Raw genomic sequence first — 8,357 nt, 5'->3', positions numbered from 1 at the left:
TATATATAAAACTTTTTGCAGCACTTTGTAGTCTTCTCGTTTTTCTCTAACTCTGTAACCTGAAGATGCTCTACTTTGTGTCATGTAGTAGCTCTGGACCCCGTTTCTTCTGCTCTCTGTGGTTACAAAGATGTCTCTAAGTCATTTTCATTAGCCCTGTCTTTTAATTTTGACATACTTGCCTTACATTGACCACTCTTGCTGGCCGTTATTTCAGTAGAATTCTTTGTCTTTTGGACTTCTGTTTGGTTTCTTTGTATGATCATTAGTTCCTTGCTATAGTAGTCATCATGTTTTGATTATTTCTGAAATACTATTGTTTGTATCTTTTTTTAGGCTCACTACCACTTTTATACTAAGTCCATCATCTGTTTAATTTTATTATTTTGGAGCTAACCAAATTTCTTTGTCTCTTCTTGGTTGTGTAACCTTGCATAATTTTGTCATTTGATTTATCCTCCTCATAGATGCCCATCTCTGCTATGGGAGAATAGAAAGGTTCCGCAGCCTTTTGTTGCTTTGCTTTTCATGTTTCCATTTTTGTGCGTGTTTATGTGGTTGTTTCACATCATCTCAGGCTGAGAATTGAGGCTCAGCTCGAGTGAAAGGGTTTTGCGGCGAGTATGCTAATCGCTTTAGTTCATGTCCGCTTTCCAGCAATGTAATCTTAACTTTTCGCTTTGGTCTTTACCTACCTCCTCAATGTACTCTACCTAATAAGATCAAACCTAACTGCTGCTTTGCATGGAGAGAATCCATACTGGTTTTAACAAAGTCGACAGATCCAACCATGCATCAGTCGTGCACGTTAGCTCTCGTTTGAACAATTTCATTCTTTTATCAAGACCCCTACAGACTCTACTACGCTGCTCCTCACAGAATCGAATGTGCATGAAGGAAAAGAAGAAAAGGAGTGGGGCTAGCCAGAAAGAAAAAGAGGGAGGAAAATTACTAATACATAAAAAGCAGACAGAAGGTCTCCATTGTTATAGCTTGAGTCAAGGGCTAGTGTTGGCAGATTTAGGAGAATATTCTGACAGTAGAGTAGGCACGCAGAAGGAGAGACGTGTGATTACAGACTGCGCGAAGATGTGAGCTTGCCGGAACCAGCTGATTTGCCCAATGGGTAATTTATGTCTGGATCCCGCATGCACAGTTTCGGTGAGGCTTACATCACCTGTCTGTGATAGCTTCTGTGTAAATCAAATTCTTATTCTCCTGCACAGATACACAGCCTCTTATATGTATTCCAGACGAGAGTTAGGGAAATGGGAGGTGAGAAAGAGAGATGAATAAAGAGGAGAAAGGGGAGAAAGGGAAAACTGCAAAGAAAGAAAAAAAGGGGAAATAAAATAAAATAAGAACACAGGACAAACCATGCCTTTGCAAAAGCACAAAATCAAAGCATCCACACAGTCCCACTTATATTGCAGTCTGGGTTCAATTTCTCCCAGTGACCCGTGCAACAGTTTGTTTCACTGCCTGACTATGGCAAGAGGCTTCTCAGTTTGTTAAACCTTCTACTTTTTTTTTTTTTTAGTGTCTTTGATACAGGGTCTCACTATGCAGCTCCGACTCGTAGGGATCCTCCTGTGTTCAGCCTCCCCAGCACTGGCATTACAGGCGTGTTTCACCTTCACCACACCCGGACTTGATTGCCCACTCAGCACACCCCGGGGGTGGGGGTCCACGTGGTATGTGGTGCTGGGAATCGAACCCCGGTCCCTGCGCTTGCCAAGTAGGTGGCTTCTCAGTGTAGCTCGCTCTGCAGGCCACGTCTTAGCGACCAGTAGTGCTCTCCGCGTGGCTAACTGCAGGCTCCAATCTCCCCCTCCCCAGACCACCTCAGTTAATTTGGGGAGGAAAAGGTGCGTTGTGGTTGACCTGCGCAAGGGCTCCATCCCTGCTGGGCACATTGCACAGTCCCAAGTGCCCCTGGCCTAGAATACCCCCGAGGCCTTCCCACCTGGGTGCCACTGGATCTCTGCACCCAGCTCTTTTTCACTCTCCCCAGTGCATCACTCTCTAACCCAAACACTTGGGGAAGTCCAAGTCTCCCTGTTTTGCACATCCTTGTCAAGGAGTGATGGGGGTCTGCCGTGTGGGTGTGGGCAGTATGCAGAGTGGCCCATACCACAGCTACGGGGGTGTAGAGAAGGAAGGGGATGGCAAGTATTCTGGGGAGGTCTAATCTGTTCTTTTCCAAGATCCTGCCACTCGCACGTGCTGCCTGTTCCTGCATCCCTGGACCACAGATTTCCCAGGACTCACATCCAGGACCCAGTCAGAGTGGCACAGCTGTTTTCAGGTGCCCTGGGCCTGCGGGCACACACTGCTGTACTGCTCTAGGCCTCAGTTTCTGTGATGCGCTGGCCCGTGAAACTCTCTTGCTTCCTGCCTCTTGCTGGTGAAGCCAGGAGAGTCACTGGGAGTTGATTCCATCTGCAGGCACTGGGGAGAGGCCTCCGCTGCTCAGAATCCACTGGGCCCTGGGGCTGAGCAGTGCCACACCCAGGAGCAGCCTAGCTGCCTCCCTAAGGCCACCTGGGGCTGGACTTTAGTCCAGTGAGTTTCTCCTTTACTTTGTTTCCCACATTGCAGTTTCTCTGTGGACCCTGCCTCCTCCAGCCTGCTTCTCTTTGCTGAGCAGATCAGAGTCTCTTTTTTTAGCTGCCACCTCCTGGAATGATCTCTCAGCTGCTTTGAGCAGTTCAAGTTGATTCGTCAACCTGGAAACTTTCCTGGTTAGACTGGAGAGGATCTAGGTTAGGCTTAAGCCTAAATTCGTATTTAGAATGGTTTTATGTAGGGTCTAGGAGCACGAACAAACACAGGCTTTCAAAAAAAAAAAAAAAAAAAAAAAAGCATTGATCTACATGAATAGCAATAAAACATCACCCTCAATAGAAATCACTAATGATAACAGCAATCATATTTAGGCACATGTAATATTATGTCCTTGTAAATTGGGGGAGAGAGGGATTGAGGGAGAGAAGCGAGGAGAGAGATAGACAGTATGAAAGACAGGAGAAGTTTAGATCTGGCAAACAAGCAATAATGGCATTTCTGAAGGCAATCAACAATAATTTTGTGTTGTGACCTGTAGATTAAAATAATTGCTCTCTAGCAGATTATCTGTGGATAATCTCCTATCAAAGTGATCTTCTTTTTCTTCTTTGAAAAAGTGCATTTACTTTGACTCCAACTCTGACTGTGGCTACAGGGATGGTGGCTGCTATTCTTACTGCTCCTGTGGCTCCTGTCTACAGGGAGGACCTCGATTTAGACACAGAAAGTAGCTGGTGTTCAGTGGGTCATTCTAGGCCATGATTCATTGGTCAACTTTGTAACACTATATTTAATTTAACTTATTCTGGGTTGATAACTATGGCATTGCATATACAGAATATATATATATTGGAACTGGGGATTGAACTCAAACCTTTGCACTTGCCAGGGAAGCCCCTATTCTACTGAGCCATCTCCCCAGCCCCATTATTTTATATTTTAAAAAATCTTGCTTCCATGGATACTGCCACATTATTCTAAGCACAAAAGTGTCATTTTCCTAGTATGTCTGTGCTGTACAAAGAGGAAAACAGTCTCATTTTAAGTTCTCTTTGCTTCTAATTGGCGAGAACAAAAGTTTTTCAATAAATAAAAATCACACAGATGCGTACACATATTGCATTTTGAATGAGGACATAATGAACCAGTATTATCCACTTTGAGAACATGGAGAAAATAAATGATTAAAAATAATTCCATTATTCAAATGTCATGATCTACTTTGATGTACTGTATGAGTTGGTAGGAAACCAGAAAAGATGGAATTTAATTCAAAAGAAAAATTTTAATGAAAGCTAGAACATTTGTTAAATTTTACTCCAATGATATTTCGCCAATAGCTTTTTATCACATTGTCATATTCATTAATCATGGAGATATTAAAATGAAAGAGTGAGACCAGAGGGGTGGTATGGACCTTTAATCCCAGAACTTGGGAGGCTGAAAGCAGGAGGACCACCATAAGGCCAATCTGTGTAGTGAAACCCTGTTGACCCTTTGCTACTGGTTTACATTTCATTGTAAACCAGTATATCCAATGTGTGTGCTTATCTCTGATTGCATTTTCTCTTTTGTTTTTCTCTCTGGTCATCCAGATGGACTACATTTTCTAAACTCCTTTTTATGGTATGACATGTCACTGTCTAACATGTTGAATATGAAGTAGCTCATCCCTTTCTCAGGCTAGATAATGCTCTCCAAAATCCATATCATGGCACCCTTTCCATTGACGGGATGATGAGGAACTGAAAGACTTAGTGGCACATGCATCCACAGTCTCAGAGGACCTGAGGACCTAGGTGGCTTTGTGGAGCAGCCTCCACACAAGTGTGTCTTCTCTCCAATATAAGAAATATAAAAGTAATTGAAAGAAACCAATAAAATGGAATGGTGGATATGAAAAAAATCAGCTGTTCTGTTAAAGCTAAGGCCTCACCCTGTGGGTGCTGCTGACCTATGGCTTGATTAACACTGCCTTACCTAACACACTATCATTTCAAACCATTCAGGGACATTTTTATACCAAACAGCATTTGATGGCTGTTTCTAAATTTTTCCCTCAACTCAGTAGCTCCATTAGAGTTCAGGTTTTATTTCCCTTGCTATTTTAATACAATTATTTTTCTCGTTTTCTCTTTCATGTTTTCCTTACTTACAAATTGCAGTTTTCTTTCCTGATCCTGATTCAACATTATTTCTAACCCTTGTCTGATCACCCTATCCTTTCTCTATGTGTGGTTCTGATCCTCTGACTCCCAGGCTCATTTCTGACCCTTGTCCCTTATTTACATTGTCCTGTGTGTGCATATTCACACACCAATCACATGTCCTCTAACGTATCATTGTTTAGTTCTGAATTTTGCTAAGAGGGATTCAGATCTCTTATTAAAAGTCATTTCTTAAAGGGATATCTTTGATTGTTAGTTCTTCAGACTTTCCTTCCACATTTCCTTATTTTGTGTTATAATTTCTGGAAAATTGTAACTGTCTTATAGTTGATATGTCCATTTGTTGTTCTCAAGAAGATGTAAACTTCTTGAGAACAAAGGATTTTTCTGTTCTATGCTATTTGTACTACCCAGAACTGTTCCTGATTCATACTTCATGCTCAGTAAAGAGATAAGTGAAAAAGTATATCAACCCTTTTGAATTTCTGTTGCTGATGATTAAAACCAAACCCAAAGGAATTTTATGTAGTTCCACCTGTATTACCTCCTTTGAGTCTTCCTCTTTCTCTCCCTCATTGTTTCACTCCCTTCCTCCCTCCCTCCCTTTCTCATACTTGATTATTTAGAAATCCAGATGGTGACTCAGAATTATGTCTTAGGCAATAGCAGTGGCAGAGTTGGAATCCATGTAGTTTCACACCTGCTCTTCCATGTTTACTACATTTTGCAAACACCATTAACTTAGAGATTGAGTCTTCCGTACAGTAACAAATCATTATGCCTTTAGTATTTTTCTCAATATTTGCAACTTTTATAACTTAAATGTTTTGAAAAAACAGATCACATTTTAACATTATGGAAAAAGACTGCATTTGCTTAAATAGCATCATTAATTTATTTACCTATTTTTATTTCAGAAAATGAATTATACATGGTTTGTCGTAATCCCACTTAAATCTTTATAATGTAATGTGATGTGTTGCTGTGTGTGTGTTCTAGTCTTTGTTTGACTAAAATACACTCATAATAGTCTCAGTGGGCACTGACTGAGCCATGAAGATCTTGGTTCTTTTGTGGCATATCTTCTTATTCTGGAGTGAATAAAGTATGAATAAGTTAATTGAAAAAATACGTGACTGAAGTTATTTTGTTTGGTCTTTTCTTTCAATGAGCGACACAGCATGTGCTGCACAGCACTGCTCCCTTTCACACACTGGGGGCCACCATTTATATTTAGGCATATTTTCTTTCATGCAAAATATTCTCAAGTAGGGGTAAAACAGTAAGAAGAATTTAACATTGTGGTAATAATGTATGTTCTTTTTTTCTTATATAAAGAAAAAATCAATCTTTTCTCCATTGTTCTGTGAACTGCATGAGGGTTTGCATTGGAGTATAATGTTTGCTTAGAAGGGTGGTGGTGAGCCTTCTTAGGGACTGGCCTTCTGGCTTCAGTGGCATGTTCTTATACTTTGCATTGCAGCTAGAAATGTATATTCAGAGTCAGTGTCTTTTTTATGTCTCTCATTGGAGTAATGCTATAAGGAGTTTTGCCATAAATGTATTAGTATACTTTAGCCTTTCAAAATGCCTCCTAATTATTTTCCTAAAAGACAAAAGTGATTATATATATATATATTTTTTTTTCTTTTTTAATTAAGTTTTTTATTGGGACATTTTAGATATAGGTGATGATTGCAGATGAGATTTTTACCTGTATATGCTATATCATGATTCTTCGGCTTTTTCCTTTCTCCTTCCTTCAACCCTTCTTCCCCTCCTTACTTACAAAAGTGGTGTTTCCATTTTATTTTATTTTGTCTTTTTGTCCTTTCACTTCTTTCCTTTCTCCCCATGTGTGTCTGATTTATTTCACTCAAGAGTATGGTCTCAAGGTCCATAATTTACCTAGTAGTGTCTCAAGTTCATCCTTCCTTATGGCTCAGTAGCACTCTATTGTATATTAAAAAAAAAAAAACACAAAACAAAACAAAAAAAAAAAAACACCTCGCATCCTCTTTATCCATTCATTGATTGATGGGTACTTTAGGTTGTTTTGAAGATTTAGCTATTACTAACTGTGCTGCTATGAATGTAGATGTGTACATAGTGCTGTAGTATGATGCTTTTAGTCATGTTGGAAACATACCAAGAAGGGAACAGTTGAGTCAAATGAAACTCTATATTTAGTTTTTTGAGGCATCTTCACACTCATTTCCATGGATTTCTACAGAGGTTGCACTAGTTTATACTCTCACCAATGGTGAAAATGTGTTCCTGCTCCATATCACCACCAGCATTTCTGATGGATTAATTTCTTGAATAGCCATTCTTTATGGAGTGAGATGGAATCTCAATGTTATTTTAATTTGCATTCCTCAAATGACCAATGGGGTTGAACATTTTTTAATATATTTACTTGCCATTTGTATTACATCATCTGGGAAGTTTCTACTCACTGCAGATGAACATTTTTGGATTTGGTTTTTATATTTGGGATATCTGATATTTTTGAGTTTTTTACATTTCTAGATATTAGGTTTTTTTTTTTGTCTGAGGAAAACCTGAAAAATATTTTTCCCACTCTGTGGGTTATCTCTAAACTCTGCTGGTGTTTTTTTGGTTTTTTTGTGGTTAAAAAAGCTTTTTAATAAGATGAGGTCCAGGTTGTTGATTCTTTGTAGTATTTCACTTGTGATCAGGGTATCGTTCATAATTTTATATCCTACAGTTATGTCTTCAAGAGTGTTACCTATTTTATTATTCAGTTGATTTAATGTTTCTGTTTTAATATTTAGATCTTTAATAATTCAATTTGATCCACTTCAATTTGAATTTAATATATGGTGAGAAACATGGGTCTAGTTTTAGTCTTCAACATAAGGAAACTAGTTTTTCCAGCACCAGTTATTAAAGAGGTTATCTTTCTTCCAGTGGACAAGTTTGGCTGTTTGCCAAGGATAAGGTGGCTGTGTGTTTGTAGTTTTGTCTGCATTTTAGAATCTGTTCCATTGATTCTCATGTGTGTTTTTTCTTAACATCATGCATTTTTTGTCACAGTAGTTTTGAAGATTAATTTTAATTCAGGGCTTGTGATGCCCCTTACCTTGCCTTTATTGCCCAGAATTATTTTTGCTATGGTAGGCCTCTTCTGGTTTCAAGTGACTTTTATAATTGTTTTCACAAATTCTATGAGGTATGATATTGGTATTTTAATTGGGATTGCATTAAATCTGTATATCCTGTATATCAATTTTGGAAGTATGGCCATTTTCACTATTTTGGTCCTCCTTATACAAGAGAAAGGGGTATCTTTCCCTTTTCTGATATCTTCTTTGTTTTCCTTTTTAAGAGTATGCTAGTACTCTTTTTGCTTCCTTTGTGAGATTGATTTCTAAGAACTTTTTATCAATGCCATTGTGACAGACATGATTTCCCTAATTTCTCTCCCAGCAAGTTTGTTATTTTTCTATAGGAAGGCTACTAATTTTTGAGTTTTGACTTTGTATCCAGCTACACTACTGAATTTGGTTATTAAATCTATAAGTCTTCTAGTAGAGCTTTTGGTGTCTTCTGTGTAGAGTATCATGTCATCAACAAATGTTGATAATTTAACTTTAT

This window comes from Octodon degus, unplaced genomic scaffold, assembly GCF_000260255.1.
Source record: "Octodon degus isolate 3935 unplaced genomic scaffold, OctDeg1.0 scaffold00191, whole genome shotgun sequence".
NCBI lineage: Eukaryota > Metazoa > Chordata > Mammalia > Rodentia > Octodontidae > Octodon > Octodon degus.
The sequence above is the reverse complement of the archived record's forward strand: the minus strand, read 5'-3'. Positions refer to the sequence as shown.